This window comes from Poecile atricapillus, chromosome Z (genome assembly GCF_030490865.1).
Source record: "Poecile atricapillus isolate bPoeAtr1 chromosome Z, bPoeAtr1.hap1, whole genome shotgun sequence".
NCBI classification, from domain to species: domain Eukaryota; kingdom Metazoa; phylum Chordata; class Aves; order Passeriformes; family Paridae; genus Poecile; species Poecile atricapillus.
In genome coordinates this window covers 50783121-50805239 of record NC_081289.1, presented here as the reverse complement: position 1 = coordinate 50805239, position 22119 = coordinate 50783121, and positions in this window count along the sequence as shown.

Below are 22119 nucleotides of genomic sequence, written 5' to 3'. Positions count from 1 at the left end.
TGCAATATAAAATTCAATTTCAAGCACAGTACATCTTGAAAGCATAAATCCCGAGTCTGTAAAATCTTCATTGGTCACTGTTCTCTTTTATGTGGATTTAATATACCACTCCTCCACACTGGGAACAGAGGGATGCATCCTACAAAGAGTGTGGTAATGGTTTCTGAATTCTCTGTTGACTTATGGAAGAGATTTGGAGAGGCAGCAGTACCTTCTGACACCAAGAAGTTTACCAAGGGCATCAGCAGCTCAGTCACTAGATGTGGCCCCCAGACAGTCACAAGAGCATTTCTGTGCTGCTGTGGTGGGGATGGAGCTGTGCAGGCAGGCAGGGCTGAGGTGTGTAGGAATCCAGAAATGGAGAGACATTTCTCTGTTTGTCCTATTCTCCAAAAAACTATGAATCCTATTTGCCACTGACAGAAAGGCTTCCAAATATCCCTGGGTAAACCAGGATTTAAAAAGAATTAAGTAGAAAGTAGTAGAATGTTTAGTATGCCACTGAGGTGAAAAATATAGATTTTAGAGGGTTTTATACATGGAGTAATGATGGATGAAAAAAGGAGTGGTTTTTAGCTCTTCTTCCTTCTCCATGATTTTGCAGATTTTAAGAGCACAAAGAGTGATTGGTTGAAAGTTAGTCACAGTTTTAGTTACGTAAGTAGATATAGAAACTTATTTGTTAAAATATATAAACAATACAAAAAATAGATATAAAGATGAGGCGGCCACATAGTTCAGGGCCATTTTGTACCATCAGAGCAAAATGAGCCAGGTTGCAGGAATTGAACTTGTGTAGATAGTCTGGAGAGACCTGCTAAGTTTTGTGATAACGTCCTAATAAACATGAGAAGCAAGACCCTAACGAGCTTTGGAGTTTTCTTCAAACCCAGAGAACCGAGATAAGCGGGTCTCCCCGTGAGAGAGTATCCCAAAGGATCTCAGCCCAAAGGGGACTGAGGAATCCAGGAGTGAAAACAAGTACACAAGAAGTGCAGCAGAATCGAGAGAAGAAAAAGCAAATTAAAGAATTACAAGGTGTGTGTGAAATCAGAGGAGCAGGGGTTGGCAGGAACAGGGCTGCCCTGCAGACACTGAGAGCCAGGAGCCAGCACGACGCCCACACAGAAATCGTGTCAGACGGCAGTGGTTGCTGCAATGGGATGCCCTGCCTCAGCATCCAGGCAGGGCAAGCAGAGGTGGGGAGGGTGACAGCTCAGCAATCTGGCAAGGTGAAAAGCCAGGTCTCAAGTCAGCCAAGGAGGGCCAAAGAGCAATTCATGAGTAGCAGGGAATGGGACAGGATTCTCCACAGCATCTCTTGAGCAGGGACTAATGGCCCCAGGCTGAGCTGAGCTGGGGTGTTGGCCCATGGGCAGGGGTGGGAGAGGCATAGGGGAGGATGTTCAGTGATGATTTTTGGTGCCTCTGGACAATGAAAAAAAACATGGTTTAGAACTTTTGCAGAATACAGGCTTCAGAAACAAATAAAAATTTTCATAAATGTGAAACGTAAGAAAAAGTGGAGGAGGGTGGCTGAAACAAAGCTCAAGCAGGTGGCTACATCTGCACATGTAGGCATTACATTAAAAGGACAGAGAAATGGCTTCCATGCTCCCACCTATGCCTTGCTCTGCTCACCTAAGGAGAAGGACAATATTTGCCCTTTAAAACTAGCAACAGAGAACTCTGTTGCCAACTGTATTTGCCAAGTACCTGCTGACAGCCGTGAAACCTGTTATCTCTCAAGAAAGAAAAAAGAGGTAAAAAATAACAATAAACCAGGGATATAACAATTTTCAAACCAAAGCTTTTTCTCTCTTTTTTCCTCACTCTGTCTCCAAGTACACCTTTCCAGCTCATTACTGCAAATCATTTGAATTCCAGCACACAATGTCACCTGCACTGTAATCTGATTACTTTATGGAGGAATTAGTATGTATATTTAATGTAGAAAGGTTTTAATCTTGATGAAAATAATCCTAAGGAACTGTGATAGGGCTGCTCGTATGTCTGGCAGATATGCCAGTAACATGCTAATAAATGACAGCTGATTTATGTATCTGGATTCTTTTATTTATAAAAATAGCAAGTGGACTGATTTTTGATATTAATAATACAAGTGAATCCACTTTGATTAGACTTCTGTAGAGAGCTGTGCATATTCGGCATTACAATTAAATCTTATGATGTGGAATGGGAATGACATGCTAATGAAGCAAGCCAGTGAGCCTGAACCAAGAATGTCCAACATCATTATGGGATATCTTAGATGAAGAGTAATTATAAGAGGAACACTGAAATGTCATTAAAAATCTTCAGTAAGAGATTTAACCTACTATTTCATACTAATGCTGGATTTTTACAACATAACTGAACACAAAGTTCCTTTTCAGAATTTACAGAAAGGGCTTTTAAATAGGTCTGGATTTAAGAAAAAGATACAATCTAGTGTCCTAATTTAATTTGGTACATCAAAATTCAATGGTAGTATGTAATTGAAATCTCTTTTTAATAATTTCAGATGAATTAGCAATTAGGGCTTGATCCGATTTCCATGAAATTTATTAAAATTGAGGGCTGAAGCCCTTGAAAATTTTTATTCTTTTCACTCCATTAGCACAATACATCTAGTCTAAGTGACTCTGTCAGCTGGTACTGTGCATTCCTTGTTTATTTATGAGAATTTGTTTCATGGAAGTTCAAAAGAGGTAACCTTATGCATATTCATAGTAGATGGCTCATAATACATGAATCAAGAAAACTCTCAGAGCCTGAGCTGGTTCTTACTTCCTAAGCAAGTTTACTAACTGTTTTTACCTTCGCAGCTTCTTACAACCACATTATAGCTGTACATGTGCTGCTTATAGTAGTGACCTTTTAGAGACTGGTGGCAACTTGCCAGACCTCTCTTAGAATATGGCATGGGAAAGGATCAAAAACTGTACTGGCCTTTAAAAAAAATAATATATATATATATAAAATATGAACTTCTGAAGACTGCTATGAATCAGGAGCCCTAGAGAATGGGACAATGAATCAGAAAATCAGTACCAATCATACTACCACAATACCCTAAAAATAGTGTTTCTCTGTGACAGCTATAAATTACACACAGAGAGATTGAAAGGTTACAAGAAATATGTCATGCAGAGTTTTTTTGGAGAGGTTGGCTTACTTTTTCCATAGAACCTTTATGAAAAGCAATTATGCTTAACAGGAAAAGGCTGGAGCGCAATGGCCTCACTCCATGACAGCCATGTATTTCAATTCTGAGTGTGCAGCATTCCCTGGCTGTTTGTCTGTGTTGCATGCACTTTATTAAAGATGCCATTCTGGGAAAGGCTGGCCCTTACTGTGTCATTATGAGAAAGGTAAACAATATTTCCTGTGAAAGAAGGGCTGCATGTACCTACATGAAGGAAATATTTATTACTCTTCATGAAACATAAAAATGAAGGTGTTGCTAGTTTGCTGCTATGAAAAGTGCTTAATTATTAAAGTAATGAGACTGCATAAGGAAAAACTGCAAGGAGAAAGTAGAAAATGTATTTGTACTTTATTTTGACAGGGAGGAGCATTATCTGCTTTACTTCTACAGCCAGTAGGACTTCAAATGAGAAATAAACCCACTTAGTGACTTCAGACTTTGTATTTATTATTCTTAGAACAGTAAATCTGTTGATTGCTAAATATAGTATAATTGCATCATTAACTAAAAAAAATAGATCAGGATTTTATATGTCTATAGACACATGTTTCTGACATAAAAGTATTGGATTACAATTCAGTACCAGTGATACAACAGATTTTTGCAATTTCCGTTCAGAACTGATGCACAAGGAAGTTACTTCTATAGGATTTTAAGATTTTTTTGCAATATTCTTTGTAATACTTTATGTAGAAACAAATAAAGAACCTGCTTTTTGTCATGGACTTACTACTTCATTTAGCAGAGACATTTCTGAACTACTTTGGTTTAATATCTTTTTTCCAAAGATGAGGAAAGAACCTTTGTCCACAGCAGGTAAGGGTAGAAAAGAGGGAAATGTGTCACCTGTTAATCAGCTTAGAAAGTAAGTGGTATTGCTGTGGTTTGTGTCAGTAACTTCCAGTATAAAGACTGATCTTTATGTGGGCAGTATCTCACCCTAAAGAACTTGAAGAAATACCCAGGTATTGCACCCAACCATTTCCCCCTGGCAAAATTCCTAACAAACTGACCTGAAGGTAAGTGAAGGTGGTCGGGAGATCAGCAGAGAAGTGAATTAAGGGTCCAATAAATGATTGTTGAGAACACATTACTTACTATTCCCCATGTCTTGAAACTAGGTGCTGTTAGCATACAGTGCTCCAGCAGAAGCAGTTACTGCTCATCCCTTAGCACTTCTCTGGTTCCTGTGAAATGTGCAAACATGCTTGGCTGTGCCACAGCTCTGAAGGCACAAACCACTTGTGTTCTGATCACTTGTGAGGCAGAAGTGTGTGCAGTGCCTGCCCAAGCCTTTTAGCTGAAGAACAGTGGGGGCTCCACAAGAGTTCCTTTCTCTGCCATGTCACTTCAGACTTCAGGATCTGAAGACATGCAAATAGTCTGGACAAGCAAACATGGTGCCAAAGCCGTATTCATAGCAAATCATGATACAGAACCTGAGTTACTGTTGCATCATGACAGATTTTCCAAGAAGATGAGGATAAGCAGACTAAAATACACAAAGCCAGCCTCTACAAATATTTCACACTTAGTTTGCCAGTTTGTTAATAGAGAGAAGCCTCAAAGGCAAAACTACTCTAGTCTAGAAATCAGTGTCTGATTCAGCAAGGCAGTGTGTGCAAGGTAAGGTGCCCTGCTGGGGGGCTGATCAGGCCCCCTCCATATGCTGGGAGACAGGACATGTTACATCAAATACAGAGCAGGGCAAAGCCAGCCACACAGCTGCCAGCCTGGAGCTGGCTGACACACAGCTCGGAGCACAAGAGGAGAGGTTCAGGTTTGTATGCACCCATCAGTACAGATATCTTCTTAAACCATCATTTGCAAGGCAACTCAGGAGTAAGACTCTGCTGGGTTTCAAAATTCTACTCTTTTTTCCAAATGGCCTCAAATATCTCAAAATGCTGGCATTGGTCGGCTGTGACCGAGATAAAACACATTTTCCCTTCCTTTCCTCTGATATTTTGTGTTTTACTCAGGCAGAAATTGTAATGCCAAAAATGGATAAAATGGTAGTCTTGATGAGGAACTCCAACAACAAAGTTTCTTAAGGAAAAAGAAAGTATCAATTGGAACATAATAAAACTACTGAGTTTCTCTGATTAGAAAACAAGTCCATAGCTGACACTGTTAAGAAGAAAAGTATACAAAATATTGATATAAAAATGTAAACTGGAACCTGCACACCTCTTCAAATGTTCAATTAGAAAATTACAGCTTTTCCTCCAAAATCTTCCTTGGAAACAGCTAATTTCCTCCTCTGGGCTACATTTGTATACTTTCATCCATTTCGATGCTTACAATGGATCTTTCTAATCCTTCCATAATCAAAATGTGTCTTTGGAAGTGCCCATAGCAGAGTCTTCTCAGAGGGGTGTCTTCACAACAAGACTTTTCTTCTGCTTAACAGAATGAGCCTCTGTCTGAAGGACATTCCCCAGGATCCAAGAATGTCTCTGTTACATTGGTGAGCTCAGTTCTTCCTGTTAGCTGACCACTCAGCATTTTCTTTCTATCAAAAGACACATTATATTTTTTTTGTTTTCTTTAATTTTTGCATTTTTCACTAATGTGCTTGGAGGAGAATTAGGCTCTATTCTTTCTTTTAAATTTTTGAAGTGTGACCACCATTCTGTTTATCTGTTTTCTATTTTAATATTCAGCTATAGTATTTTAATCAGGAAAGCACTAAGCTTGATTTTTAATTTTTTGTTGGTAATGACAAGCATTTAAAATAGCATAAATTAATTAGTTTCCAGGAGTTCCATCAGTGTGATTACTTTAAAGTCATATTTAAAAAAGCAAAAATATTTGTTCACAGTGGATCAGCTTCTGATATTCACTAGATGAAGATCAGATGCTCTCAAGACCTATGATACTACTTTGGTTCCCACGCTGTTCTATGGCCATTGCTTAGACCAGATTTGTACAACTGTTGGTGTGGCAGAGCTGAAATGAGAGCTCTGAAATGGGATTTTCATTTCCTGGGGCAAACTTGGTTTATCATTAACCAAGCCAGTGGCAGTTGTCAGGATGGCTGCAAATCAATTAGATAGGCAGGAAGTGGGAGGGCTGTGACATGTGCCACTCTTAACTCCAGCATGAGTTCACCATGACAGAGCATCACCTCTAATTCAAAAATCATGCTCAAACATCTATGGGGTATGTGCATGTGGTCCTTCATTTCTCAGACATTCCCTCCTCAACACATTTCCTTATAACTGAAAACTGCCAATTTACTTCTTGTTTTGTAAAATGTCGTTGGAACAATGGGATTCTTCAGTGTCCAGTGAATCCAATGTGACTGCAGCAGAGGAGGAGCTCATGTAGACTTTTGCAGAATGGAGAACAAAAGATCAAGCAGAATTTTCACTCTCTTAGCTTCAAATGCCATTAATTTAAATAAGCTCTGAGTTTCACCCCTCAGACCTTTAAATACTTGATGTGAGGACAGGTCTTAGTGAAACCTGTTAGTTGTTCAGCAGGTTCAAGGCTAATTCTTTAAAAAGCAGGCATGGCTGAAACCGGTATTCCCCTTCCTCCAACATATTTGATTCTTGATGACATTAATGTGTAGTTTGGCAGCTTGACAGCTTGAATCCTCCATAGTGTATTTTTTAGTTAAAAGAACCTGTTGACTATATCTGTCCACATACACGCTTACAGAGTACACCTAAAATGAGTGTCGTGAAAACAGGGAAATTTTACCTGTCAAAAGCTGGCCTAAGATTGCTTCATGCATTTTACACAGGTTGATGAATATGAACAGCTTATGGATACATAATATGTAGGAATCTATGATATACTCATAAACAACGGTCCATGCTTAACCATCTTAATGAATGGCATTTATTCTCCAAGAAATAAATGTTGAGAAAAGAGTTTTGCCAAGCTGTCTTTGAACAATACACTTATTGTTTCCACTTCTTCCCCTTTTCAAAACGAGTTCTTTATCCAACAATGTTTTAGACTCAGCTGTGAAGTTTTTGAGGAGAAAATATTTTTTTCTTATTATTAAAAGATTTTGTAAAAGTAACATAACATTTCCAAGATGTGTAACTCTCTTATTCACAGAAATGCCACTTCATGCAAGTGCGAATAAAAAACCCCCGAAATTTCTGCAATAATCATCGTGTCAGTAAGTAGTTAACATTGGTACATAACTGAACCAATAGCATTGATTAAAATTTTGATTTACAGCCCTTTTACATTTAATGTAAAATCTACTGAAAGAAATAGGTGAGATAAGCAGATAAGCTATTTTTCCCTGTGTTACGAAAATGTCTGTATTTCTTCACCACAAATAGGCATTGCTTTTTTGGGTCAGTGCTTTATTTCTTTTGAAAGTTGTGGTTTGTTTGTTGTTTGTTGGACAGTACAGCTTAGAAGATCCAAGTCAAGACTAATCTCTCTGCACTAGGAATATTTAACATACATGCCAGGAAAATAGATTCTACCAGTGGCATTTTGAAGTCAGACTAGTACTCAAACTGGCCCCAGGAAGAGGTATGGAAGGCTTAGGAAGTGGGGTAAAAGGAGATTATATTTATCAAAGTTCTTACAAAGAGACCATATGCAAAATGACCCTTGAGGAGCCACAGATACATATGTCCAGAAAAAGCCCTGAGCAAAGTTAACATGACTTACTGAGAACAGTCAGAGTAAAGAGAGACAGGGATGGGATTTGTAAGGAAACAACAAATGTTCATTGTCTGTTATGTACTGTACAGAAACCCCTTTGAGGCATTTCCCTCCTTTCATCATGGCCACAGCTTCTCTAATGAGTGCAGTGAAGAGTTTATGCACCTCAAATGCCTATAGTTTTCTGGCCAGTCCATTCTCTTATTAAAAATGAAAGTGATTTCTTATTTCCCAGATCACATCCATACCCTGTGTACCTTATAATACACAGACAGCCTACTAAATAAACCCAGATTAGTCTACCTGTGTAGAGTATGTTGATGGACCTGCTTCCAGTGAATATAGGCTATCCATTGGATGTCTGCCCCCACAAGACACCTTGTAGTCTCTTCCCCAGCATTACTAATGAATCAATCTGTAGTGTCTGTTGGTCCTAGCCTGTTATTTGGTGTCTGCATATTAACACATCTGATTTCCACACTCAGCTTCTACAAACACTTCTAATGGTGTCTTGCTCTTGTGCAGGGGTTTCTTCCTGGGCTCCTGTTGTTCCACAGCCTTTCCTCTTAGCTTTGAGGCCAACCAGGACAGCCAGAAGAGATGAGGTAAGGTACTTTTCACTTGGCTGATTCATTGCACATCATTATCAGGTAAGAAAGTCCAACTCAATCTGATATTTTTCCAGAGGAAAAAAAAAAGATAAAATCTTAGATGAGAATTGTCAAATTCACTCTGTATGGATGGATGTCTGAGTTATATTAAGAAGTGGAAAATGTGTAGTCAGAACAATGAAGAAAACTACATTAGGCAAAAATGAATAAGGTGCCAAGGATCTTACATGAGGACAAATCATAACCAGTGCTCAAAGTGCAATGGATCGGGGATATTGAGTAATAAGAAGATAAGGATCTAAATACAGATATTTAACCTCTGAAGGCCTTCAAGGGGCTTGTTCTGTAAAAGCTAGATTGTAGCTATAAAAGACATAGACATAAATGAACTCTGGCACTGTCAAAGAGTTTTTCTTTTCTTTTCTTTTCTGTTTTTTAAGGTTAAGTAATTTTTATGAATAGTGGTGAAAAATGAAGCCAGTTCAGCAAGAAGATGAAGTGAACGGAATGATGAGGTGGTCATCTTTCCAGGAAAGCCATTAGGAATAAAAGCTGTATTGAGGTTAATTTCCTAAAAATGGAGGTCATAGTTATTCATGAGCAGATCCAAGGACTCCTACAAATAAGCAGTTTTGCCTTCCCAGAACAGTGAGATGCAGCAAACATCCCAGATATTAAGCTAGTGACTTAGTACAGCATTTTTCTCTACATATGTTTAATTGGCCTTTATTATCACAAAACTTCTTAGTGGTTCATTGACTATCACACAGCAGAAATAGCAGGCCTGTTATCAGTTTTGTGTACAGCTCTCCATTTGGGTGCAACACAAACTGAGTGAGTGAATGTACATGGTTTTACTGGTGGTCTCCTGCAGGGCTGATTTGGACAAATTCAGATGGGGTTTGTCTCTGAAGATGTGATCAAGCTGTACAAGAGCTAAAAATGCTCCAGCAGCTTCAGAAAACAACAAGGCATTGGGGAGAAGTAGTAAAAACAAGAATATGAGTACCTCAAGAAGAACCATTAGGCCAGAAATTTGTTTGGATGCTAACAGCTCCAATTCTACAAGAACGAAAAATATGGGATGTACATCATACAAGCCTCTTAGTTTTCTCTGTCCTTGTTTCTTTCTTGATATTTCTCTGTTGTAAAGCTTTAATCTATATTAGGTGTAACTTCTTTTCTCACAATGAAATTACTTCGACATAAGGAAACAGAAGTGCATCTAATTTTCTAGCAGAAAATCTCTTTTTTTAAACTATAAACCTAAAAGTTCTAATCATGAAAAAGGCTTAAAAAAAGGTCAGACATTTTTGACAAAAAAATTAATTACAGCTCCTATTGTCATTAATGAGCAGGAATGTAAATTTGGGGTTTTAATTCACAAGTTCACTTGCTTAAACACATACACTGCAACTTTGTTGTCGGTCAAAAATAAAAAGCATGGACATAATTTTCTTTATGGATAGAATACTTGGGTTAGAAATGAAGGGAATCCCTATCATTCTTCCTTGTGAATTCCCTTATGGCTGTAGAGATTCTCCTGCTTTCCCTTAATTTATGCAAAGTGCTGTTACACAAATTACTACATATGAAGATAAGATGACATAATGCACTAACATATTTTTGTTGTGATCCTGAACATTACAAAAAGTAATGGTATATCTAATATGTTATAATTTTTTAAAATTAAATGTAATTTGTAATTACAAATTTATATCCCAAATTCAATCTCTCTCATGATGACATTTCCTCATGTTTGATACCAACACGCTATAAAGAATAATCTCCTTGACACTACAGATATTCTTATCTGCTGTGAGTTACATAAGAATATTTTGATGTTGAGCAATATGCATCTTGAGGAACATGTAATAAAATGTAAATTTAAAGCAGCATGAAAAATTAGCGGCTGAAAACAGCAAGTCAAAAATATGTAACAAGTTTTGTGTCATAAACATCTAAAATATTAACCCTAAGAAATGTTACTGTTTTTTTCTTTAAAAACTTGAATTTATAATGTTTAAGCAGGGATTCAAATATAGCTCTAAATGTCCCTGTCAGAGCACAACAGAGTTTTTGAAGCAGAAATATAGTCCAGCTCTCAGGGCTACTGCAGATTAAATGTTTGTGGTACTTGTGCTGTCCAGCCTCTCTGTTCTCCCAGACTGGAATGGCTGAAGCAGAACTTTACTGTTAGCAGACACAGAGCTACATGGAGTGGGAGATTTCTTGGACAGCCAAGACATCTGGGGTTTCGGTGCAGCAGATCTTCCTGTAGACATGGGGAAAAGCCTGCTTTTTCCCACTTCACCCTGTAAGAAGGTACTGTGGGCAAGAGGTAAAAATTACTTCAAATTACTCGTTTTCCTTCTCCTCATGTTTCAGATCTGAGTTTTTTTTTTTTAAATTCCCTTGCTCTAATTGTGTTAAATTAAAAGACAGTGTGTGAAATTAAAATCTCTGTGGCATTTTTATTGGGCTTTTCTTAAAGAAAACCTAACCAATTTCCATCTTAGAAATTTAGAATTCCCTCACAGAAGAGGGGTAAAGGGTAAAAATGGTCTTTGTAGTAGAAGTAATACTTATTTTAGGACAGTGGAACTATAATGGATGGGTTAATTTTTTCATGTTGGTTTAAAATCTTAAATATGAGACTTACAAAAAACCATAAAGAATTTCTGATATCAAAAGACACTGCTTTTCTATCAGACATTTTATGCATGTTCATATTGATGCTCAGATCTCATTTTTGGAGTTTGTATGTCAAACTTTTTTTCAACTTGCAGTTTACCAGGTTTGTTTTGATCTCAGTGTCATAATTACCTGTGGAGAACCTGATCTGGTAAAACATCTGGTGATACACTTAGAATGTGTCACCTTGTAGGACTCAAATATGGTTAAAAAATAATGTTAAGTGAAAAGAGATTGCGGTCTTTTCCTCCCTTTTAGCTCATTTCAAGAAGTCATATGAATAGGCGTGGTTTGAATCATGGTTTGGTGACTTAGTAACCATCTGAATAAGCAGGTGTACAGCTCAAAATTTAAGCATTGTGAAGATGAGCACGTATTTTGTTGGTCACACCTAAATTAAACTGGCTGAGATTTGTGAGGCTCTTTCTTCTGCCTAGCTGTATATAAACATCGACAAAATGACCTCATTTTTCTCTCTCTTCTGTCCTTGCCTGCTATCTTCTTTAGGGAGAATTTAAATGCTGTAAAACCCATCCCCAAACACATTCTTCCTCTCCCATTATAGTCATCCTCAACAGCTGCCTCTCTGCTTCCTTATGATGAGTTCCTCTCCTCCCACCACGGCCCTCACACCCTTCTGCACCTTTTGTGCTGATATTCTTGTACCCTCCAAGCAAGGCAATCCTTGGCTTTCAGTGCTCACTGGAGTCCTTACTGGCAGCACAAGAGGAACTTCCAGGGAGCAGGGAGAGAGCATGAATGAAGAGGCAGTTTGGGAAAAGACAGGAGACAGAGGGAGGGATGCTTGGCTCCTAGGTGGACAAAGACACCACTAATATCAGTCTGAAGGCCTTCACTGCTGCTGACTTAAACCAAAATACTAGAGAAAAGAAAGGTTTTCGCAATGCTGGGGAAAACTGTGAATTAATTTTAGTAATGTTTATTAGTCAAAAAAAGAGGTAAAAGCCAACAATATGCTGGAAAAGTATAGATATAATTATTCAATAGAAATTTGAGGAAATTATCCTAGCACAGTCCAAGAGACTAATGAGTCCATATTAAGAAAATGGCACAGTGCAGGTCACCCTATTATAAAACAGGATATTACAGAAATGGAGAAGGAGCAGCTAAGGGCAAGCAGAGTGCCACAGCAATACAATGATCTTAGTTATTCAGAAAGGTTAGAGAAACAAGATCCATAAGCTAGGGAAAAGAATTAAAATTAAGATAGACCCTCAGCAAAGTCTGCCAGAGTATTTGCATGCAATAGGTATAACAGCTTTGAAGACAATACTTACAAGAGGATATTTGAACTCCTATCACTACAAAGTAACGGTATTGTCATTTAGATTTGTTGGTTTGGTCAATAGTAAGTAATACATACAGTAAGAGCAATGATAAAATGGATTTAAGTGACTTAAAATAGAGACTAAATTATACAGATACTTCTTGAAGAATAACTGAACATTTTTATAACACCCCTTGAAAGTATTTTTAAAACTTACGTGGCCTGATATATCTATTTAAACTCACAGTCAAATTTGGCTTTGGGATAGGCCAAACAATAAGACAGCAAATGTTGCATAAACATAGAGGGGAGTTAAGCAGACAGGCTTTATGATGATATTTGTGTAATGTCATCATATCAGCTCTCTATAAAATAATAAGCTGATCCTTTTTTTTAAAATAATGTAGCAGACAATGGATTACTGCAAAAACATTACCTATGAATATAGATTTAGTTGAAAATATCCTGTGGCATTGAGTCAACATTAACAAAAAACAAAACTACCACATTGCTCCTTTACAAGGCATGAAAGGTAATTTTATTCACTAAAGGTACTCCTGGTTTCATGCATGACAACAATTGAGATGTTCACGAATATAAAAACTTTCATATTGATTGGTCCAGATTATTGTCTACACCACTTAGAAAAGCAATTGTTACACATAGCAGGCTTTTAATCCATACTTTTTGAATACATCTAGACTTGGGAGCAATGGTAGACTTCATTCTATGGAGAATATGCGTGAAGGACATAGATATGTAATCCTAGAAATACAATGTCAGTCCAAAGGATAAGGAGCATTCAATAAGTAGTTTCAACACTGCCTTTTCAGCAAGCAAGTTACATTCTCTGTACATGCTAGATCCCTGATAATTAGTCTCATCTATCTGCAGTATGATCAAGCTACAGGGACTGAGTATGACCTCTGGTGTGGAGAGAATAAATTTAATTTAGTATTAAATCTGTAAAATTTTACTACTATCATTACATAGAAAATGTTTACCTCAAAAATAATTTTTTAAAGAGAGAATGAGATGGCACTGTATTCAGAGAAAAAAGATTAACTCATATATTTAGATGTCTCTGGAATTACTGTTATTGAAAACAAAGCAGATTAAGAAGAATTAGAATTTCATTGTGTGCTTGGGAATTACGTACCAGAAAGGTGTAGAAGTAGGTTTGAAAAAGAGCAAACCCATGTATTTGGGGAGAAAAGGTGATCACTTAAGAATCCATGGTGTGCATCTGAAAATCCCATTAGAGACTGTCAAGCTGCATTGGTCAGACAAAAAGAATATGAAATGGGACCAATTAATACGATGCTGTTGAGTGCATGGCAATAGCTCCCAGTTCCTGATTTACAGAGGAGAATACAGTTGAGTGGAAATGATTTTGATACATTTGCATTTGTGGCTATAAGTCAAATTCTACATAAAGAGATCTAGCAACCACTGAGAGCTGACTAGAACCCTAGACTCCCAGTCCAGAGCCTGGGATGGTATTGCTGGCTCTGCAACTGATCTTTGTGATGACCTTGGCCAGATCGCTTCTTTTTGTAAATGTTTCATGTACTGAGTATTGTTATATCTTGTTCTATTAACATGCCTATATATGTTGATTGTAAGCCTTTAGAGTCTTCTGAAGAATGGCTTACTTACTGTGTTTGTACAGTCTGCAGCAGAATGAGCCTGTGATCTTCCCTGGGGAGAATTTAAATACCATGAAATCATGCAAGCAGCAGAAGGACCATGACACAGAAAGGGAGAAAATCAATGGGATTTGAAGATCAGGGAATTTTAAACTAAAGGACTTTCAAATATATAGTTTCCTCACACTGAAATAGCTCCTAATCTGATTCAAATGTTGATTTATTTGCTCAGCATGTTTCCATGTCCTTGAAACAATTAATTTGTGACAGTTACACATTTTCATTGAATTTTCCCAAACACTAGGTCTCTAGTGCTACTAAAAACCATGATATTCTTGATTCTTAATTGAGGAATATTTAGTATTCTACCTAAACAGAAGCAGTCCATCTTCAGATAGGTGAACTCTTCTGCCAAAAACTTGGTTCAGAGGACTCTATATCTAAGCATCAGCAAAAATAAATTATGTGTTAGTCCTCTTCCTTCTTACATCCCTTATTCTCTTCATCATTTTTTATTATTCAGTGTGGCCAACCGTTTGATCAGTGTTGAAATTACCACTCTGCAAGCCTTAAGGGGCAATTCCACCGAAGATGATGGAGCCACAGGCATTGTCTCCACATGTACAGTAAGTCTATTGTGCAGTTCATTCTGTCCTACTGTGGAGGAGGGAAGTCTCAACTAGAGAGCAATCTTCTTTTCACTGTAAGGTGCCCAGGCCAGACCAATGGCTGGTACATTTAAACACGTTCTTCATCTGATTTCCAGGGAACAAGCTCTCCCAGGCACCTATCCCATTGAGATGTGTGCCATTCTAACTACTGGGCTGTCCCCATTGGCCAGGCCTCCTGTTTTCCAGTACATAACTCTCAATCCTGCATGGGCACTGCCATGCAAAATTCCATGGGGTGGCAGCTCATCCTGGCACAGCCAGACTGAGATTAAACCACACCACTTTCAAAGGGTTTAATTTTAAAATTTAATTTTAATTTTAGCAACAGATAAGGAGCTTTTTGCTAAGGCAACATACCCCATTTCTTTCTTTTATCTTCTCTTTTGGAGGGTTAGTGGATGAGGAGGAGAATTGCATCCAGACTTTTCATTTACCAGTGCATAAAGTGTTTTCCTATGCACTATCATAAGTGTTCAGGGACAGCAAGCCAAAGGAATGAAAACCAGACTGCAAGCAGTGCTTTCCCAAAGGCTTTCCCCCATATTTATAGCTTCTTCTGTTGACTTGTCACTACAATAGGACAAAAGATTATTTTGGTCCTGACTTATTAATAGAGAAGAAAAAGGGATTTATGTGCTATCTGGTTAAAAAAATGATCTAGTATTTATCAGCCAGCAGCAACTTTTAAATTCTCTGCTGAGAAACAGTTTAGTAGGCTGAATTTATCTCTGTTATTTAACACTAGAAGTAGCCTAGGAGAGCCTAGAAGTAGTTAGGATATGTGAAAGAATAATTTTTGCATTAGTAGGTCTCAGGTGATGATCAGACAGATAGTCTACAAGCACTTTTTAAAGAAAAATGAAACTCTGACGACTATATGATCAGACATCATGCTCTTTCTGCTGGGCTAGTTAACGTTCTATTTTCCGCACATGAATTCTACATGGTACCCTTTAAAATGAACTCAAAAGCACGTAACCTTCATTCTTCCCTCTTCTCCCCATATTTATAGACCAGCTTGTTGATTCTAAACTGTTTCTTCCAGCTGAAGTGAAACAAGATTCGTTTGGAAGAATGAAAAACAGTGTGGTTCCAGTGGTTCACCATTTTATATCTCACTAATGAGCAGGGGTGTATTCTGGGTTCTGCCATCAGCATGAAGCTTTATGTTTTTCACACTCATTTCATAGCTGCATGTTTTGATGCTCAGACTTAGGGATTTGCTATATCATTAAGTTTCTTGTATACATGTGAGAGCCCATTTACACTACCAATAGGTGATCCTTGTTTCTATGGGTAAATCATCTTAACAACAGCAATAAAAAACCAAACCACACAATCCTGTAGCGCTAAACCCCAAAGAGATGCACCACAGTGTTTTCAGATGTACTGCTTTAATCTCACAAACAAGGATCTGTCTTGCACCATTAAAGCAAAACGACAGTATGACTGTGAGAACAAGTGTCCAGACCCACACTGAGGACATCTGTGTTGGCACAACACATTTTAAGCCTCATGGAACAGCAGGTTGGGTCCCTCTAAAATATCTCTCTGTAGGGTGTCATTCTCCACTTCCTGCACATTTTATGAAGAAACACAGTTTACTTTCCAAATAGTGTTCTTTTTTACTTTTAACTTTCTTTTCTAAGCAAAGGTTAGTGGAAAATATTAATTAATTAAGTTAAGCCACTGACAAGTTAAAAATATGGCCATCATACCATTGTTCTGAAAAACACAGTGAAAAGGTAAAATCCCAAGAAAATAATAATCATAAAATAAATAAAAGAAAAAGCTGTGTAACCCAAAGAAAATCAATCAAAACTAGAAAAAAAACCCAAACAAACTTCTACCTTATCACGACTTCATAATTTTATCTCCTGATATAGACTTCTCCCACTTATGTGAATTTGTTTTCAACACCTGCAATTGCATGACACTGATTTATTCCAACTGGTGAATCTAGATTAAGGTCTTCCTAATTCTCTAATCACTAGGTATTTCCTGTGTGGAAAGATAGTGTCCCAATTACATTGGATGTAAGGCTTGTAGAAAATAGTGCTTGGAGGTGAAAAATGACAGCCCTTGCCCACTCACTCCACTGGGCTTAATTTTGCTTTTCCTGCTATTCTCTACCGCTTTGCTGTCATTTGGCCTTATTAACTCAGAAACATTGGATTTTAAAAAAAAAAATCAATCTTTTTTTTTTTATTGCAGTTTTTAAGCAGTAAATATTTTAGTGATAGAATTTCAGTTTGAATGAAAAGGAAAAGAGATGTTATGATCTTACTGCACAGAGGAAAAGAAGTTATATATAGAATGTGCATCTTAATGACTAGAAGGTGTTGATTAGCATCATACTTTTATTTCACACAAAGATGTGTGAACCTTTCATAACAAAACTTGTAAGAAAGTAGAACTTCCCTCATTTATGCATTTCTTAATAAAAGTGAAAAAGTCAGTAGTTTGCTTAAAGTAAAACTAACAGAACATCTCATAGCCTTGCTGGACAGGGCAGATGAGTTTGGGATCATACCCTTCTCCTCTCACCCCAGCCCTGCCACCCACCTGCCTGCTGATCATTACAGTACATATTTTGCTACCTATTAAAATAAGCACCTTTGCAACAAGCAGATTGCTCAGGTCTTCCTCAACCCACTGGGGTAACAGCTCAGCAAATGGTGATTTTTTTCAGCAGCCAGGAACAGCCTGAGCTGATGAATTTCTCTGGAAGAGCCAGGGAGGAGACATGTCAAAATAATTCAAAGAAATAATAATTGGGTTGCTGAGGAAAAAGGAATGCCACGCACATTCAGAAAGTATTTGATAAAGGTGGACTTTTGAAACAGTCCTCTTTGTTTTGCATAAAAGTAAAATTGCCATCTCAGCTCTACTTCATCCTCACTTTGTGCCTGCCCAAGCCGAGTTTGTTTCTGTAATTGCAGTGAAAGGCTTTTCAGAGGCAAATCTGAGAGTCAGCTGGAGAAGCTGAGGGAAGGAATTCCTCTTCTTGAGCTTAAGTAAGCAACTGTGCTGGTAATGGGTATTTCAGATGAAATGTGTGATTCTGCATGCTTGTTTATGCTGTGTTGAAGATCCTGTTATTGCTGTTGTTGGTGGATAATTTCATTTGACAATGTGCTGCAGATTCATCTTTATGTATGAATTTACAAGTACAGAGTGAGAAGCATAAAAAAATAATACAGAACTGCTCATGCAGAGTCACAGCACACAAATTAGAACATTCAGTAGTTCAAAAATACCAGGATAGACAACTTTAATCTTTCATAGCACCTCTGTATTTGTAAAGCTTTAACTTTTGGTTGTGATGATGAACATGAGGAAATCAAACTCACCGAATAAATGTAGTTCCAAAAGCTTGGTTGCATTGGAAAATAGAAAATATTGCCCACATTGAACCAGTATTCCTGCAAATGTGTAATGTATTATCAACACCTGCATTTTCTGTTCTAACTTTCACTGTATGGTCAGGGAGAAAATTAGTCTTTCTGTAGCACCCACCTATGTCTGGGCTAAGTTAGTGTTTGTATGACAGATGATGGGCCAGGGTGAAATGCTGCCACCTCCCAAATCCTTGACAGTACCAAACAAGTTTCAAGAGATATTGGTTAGTTTGGTTTAATAAATTGCTTTATGCTCTCTCTAGTTTTTGGAATGCATGACAATTACCAGACACCTGAAGAAAAAAGGCATAAGGAAAATATATTTTATTTTTTATTTAGAGATTCCAGTACTTCTTTCCTGAAACATTTCCATTAATATGATCATATCATCCGAAGAAGAAGCCGTGCAAAATCCCACAATGTGATTAGAATTTTTTTCTTTTTAGATTCTCAGGTAAATGAAATTTCTTCTGGTTCATTGTCTTAATTAATTGCTCCTACTGACTTTACTAATCTTCAAATGCCACTTCTGATTTTTCAATCCCATGGTCCCTGCTTGCTCTCAGTAATGTGAGAAACTGGACTTTATGGCTTTATTCTACTATTTGAAATGATTCAATTTGCTGTCTCTTCCCATCTGATTAATTTAACAAATATCCCACCTCATGAAAGCAGGAGGAGAGATACGCTGGTTCACATCCATTTGGAATCAGTGCTGCAACTAGGTACGAAGTTCTACAATAATTATGAGGAACCAACACGTCTTGGGATGTGTTTGTTATGCATTCCAGCAATCAATAAAATATTATTAAAATATTTATTTCCTTATAGGACATGAAAGTTTAAGTAAATTTTGAAAGGATTACTATACATTTTAACTAAGATGTGTTCACTTATGAACAAGTAAAATTACGTTAACTGGCTGTCAAACATAAGAATTATCTAACAGTGGAATTTGGAGTGGCTTCTTAAGTTACATAAAGATGGAAAACTTGAACAAGTTGTCAGAACAAGTCTTGAGATAAGAGTCTTACCAAATTTCAGGAGTTGCTTTTTACCTAATATAGAAAATATGCTGGCCTTTTTCCCATCAAAGGAACTATTTAAATAAACAAGATGGCAGAAATAAAATTAAAGGAGTTTTCTACAGGAAGCAAACCTGTAGAGGAATGATGATCTGATGTAATGATGCTCTAAATGTAAAGTGTAACAGGTAGCTGGAGAACCTCTACCATGGCTCCAGTACTCCAGATTGTCCAGAGGGAAGTCCTGCAATTTGTGGTCATAAATAAATACCCACAGATGGACTCCAGCCTCTGTTGAGTCTTATTAATTACCATGTGGTTCTGCTGGATATGAAGTTAACCCAGAAGTTACGAGTTGTGGACTCAGGTATAAAGGTGATATAGCAATGTAATACTTGGGTTATTCCTGGCATCAGAAAACAAAAATGGGACAAAAAGTACTTATGACACAAATATTTGATTTCATTGCCCGGCCTATATCCTTGTATAATAAAATTAACAATCCTGAAATAAAGTCCATAGATCTGTCTGTTTCATGAATTACAGGTTTCCCTACTACACCGTACTGGATCTAACTATTCATTGTACAGGAGACAAGAAATATGACAAAGGAAGCAACAGAAAGACCTTGAAAATATTAATCTATTTTTCCTTTTACAGTAAGACATTTCTTTGAAGATAGGAAAGATGCTACTGAAAACCAAAGTGAAGTGTAAAGCTAGGCAGTGTTGCTCCATCTTGTTTCGACTCAAAGTAAGTTACTGAAAAGCTACTTATATACTAATATACATACATATTTATATATACAGTTATTAATGTTCACTGTATTAAAAATACAATCTCAATTTGATAGGGACTGGGGAAAAATGAGATAACATGACAATGTTTATGCAGAAAATGTGAGTTGATTTCTGTTAAAAATAAAAACCAAATAAAACAGTACAGCATGATTTTATTTTTTTGTGAGACATTTGCTGCAGGAATGTGAAAAATACATCGATGTTGCAGACTTTGGTACATAGCACCCAATCTTAGTTGCCTGTAGTAGCTGTTCTAGACAGACAGTTCAGAAGCCATGAGAACCTGCTGAAAAACTGGTCATGACACAACCCATAACACAAAAAATAAAATAGAAACTTACCTTTAGCTTTTATTTGTGCTTAAGCTTTGATATGACAGAGGTGGAGAGAATCTAATGAGAACATTAGACTGATACAGAAACTTAAAATTGTTCTTAACCTTTAGTAGCATTTTGTCCTTATTTTCTCACAGAAATATTATTACCATTTGATTTCCTCATTCTGTTCTAAGATACTTTCTATCATTTACCCCCAGACTATGTCTATGCCATGAGAGACAAACTTCCCTTTGATATATTAGCTGACATATTAGTTTATTTGCCTACATACTCAAGGTTTTTTGCCTTCAGGAATCTTCAAAAATTTTACCTAAATAAAGAGTATTCACTGAAATAATTTATAGCCACTGTGTGCTTTTGATCTGTATGAATACTTTCCACAGATTTTACTGATGTTTCAGGCATAGCATGCTAAATTGGTCTGTAACAATAAATGCATCCCCTTTCATTACTGCTTGACTACACAATGGACAAAAAACCTTATTACAATTCTTAAAAGTTTGAACATTTTTTTCAGACTAGCAGCTTTTCCTCTCCCCAACTTTCCTGATCAATACAAATTTTTCACTCTGATTTTTTACTTCTGATTCATTCAGTCTTCAATAGCTTTAAATAGAAATGATAAAACTTGCAATAAAATATTTTAATTTATTTTAGTATTATTAGGAACTATTGGGATTGTCTGGCCTGTTGTTTCCTGGCTCAGTCTTTACTCTGCTTAGAAGAAATACTGGAAAGGTTTTTGGCAGCATCTGACTAGCATATACAGCTCTTTCTGCATTAATTTTTGTGTTCTTCAATTTCAGTGCATGAGTTTTTGCTTCTCTTGATTGTCAGTGTTTTAACATTTACACATCAATAATTTTATACTCCATAATGTTTCAGATATGTAAGTAAAGTTAAAATGCATCTTTTAAGAAATTGGTTGTAAATTACTTTTGATAGTCTGCTTGGGGACACCTAAATAACATTGTTCATACACATAGAGGGCAAATGACTGAAACAGTCTGACATTCATCTAAGGTCACCATATTCTTGTTATTTATGCACACCAATTATAAGTAAAATTAAAGTTTGAACCAGAATAGCTGTTGATTCTAGGGTCTTTTTCTTCAACTGTGAAAGGATTTAGGAGCTCAAATAAGTCCCTTGGGTATCTTTCATTCTTCTAATGGGACATGTGACCAATTTTCCATTGATTCCCCCTGACTCTTCTGACCCATAAACATTATAAATCTGTAAGAAATCTCAGGCCCAGTTTGCCACTAAGGCAGGCCCAGAATTCAGTAAAATTACCATCTTCCATTATATAAATCTTTAGGAGAATATGAAACAACTGCCAAAGAAAATTTTATTTCCCTCCAGCAAGAGAAAACAGCTTTTTCCTCAGGACTGTATGACAAGGCTGGAGATTCAACTAAAGATTGGCAGGATCTGAGGTCTGTAGTGCTGTATCCTCTGTCTGCCTATTACACAGTGATTCTCACCAGATTGTTCAAACACAGAGTGGCCCAAATTTCATTTCCTTCCCATGTGCTTGTTAGCAGCTGTTTGCAAATGCAGGTTTGTATGTAACATTAAGTCTCTGAAATACACACACACACACACACACACACATATATATGCACATACATATATATACACTTTATAAATAACAAAACAAACAAGCAAAAAGGATGTATTTTAAATGAATGCATGAACCTACAACTGGATACATCCATTATGACGGAGAACCTTCCATATGCTTTGACATTGTCTCCATTTGCTCCATGAACATCATTATTCGG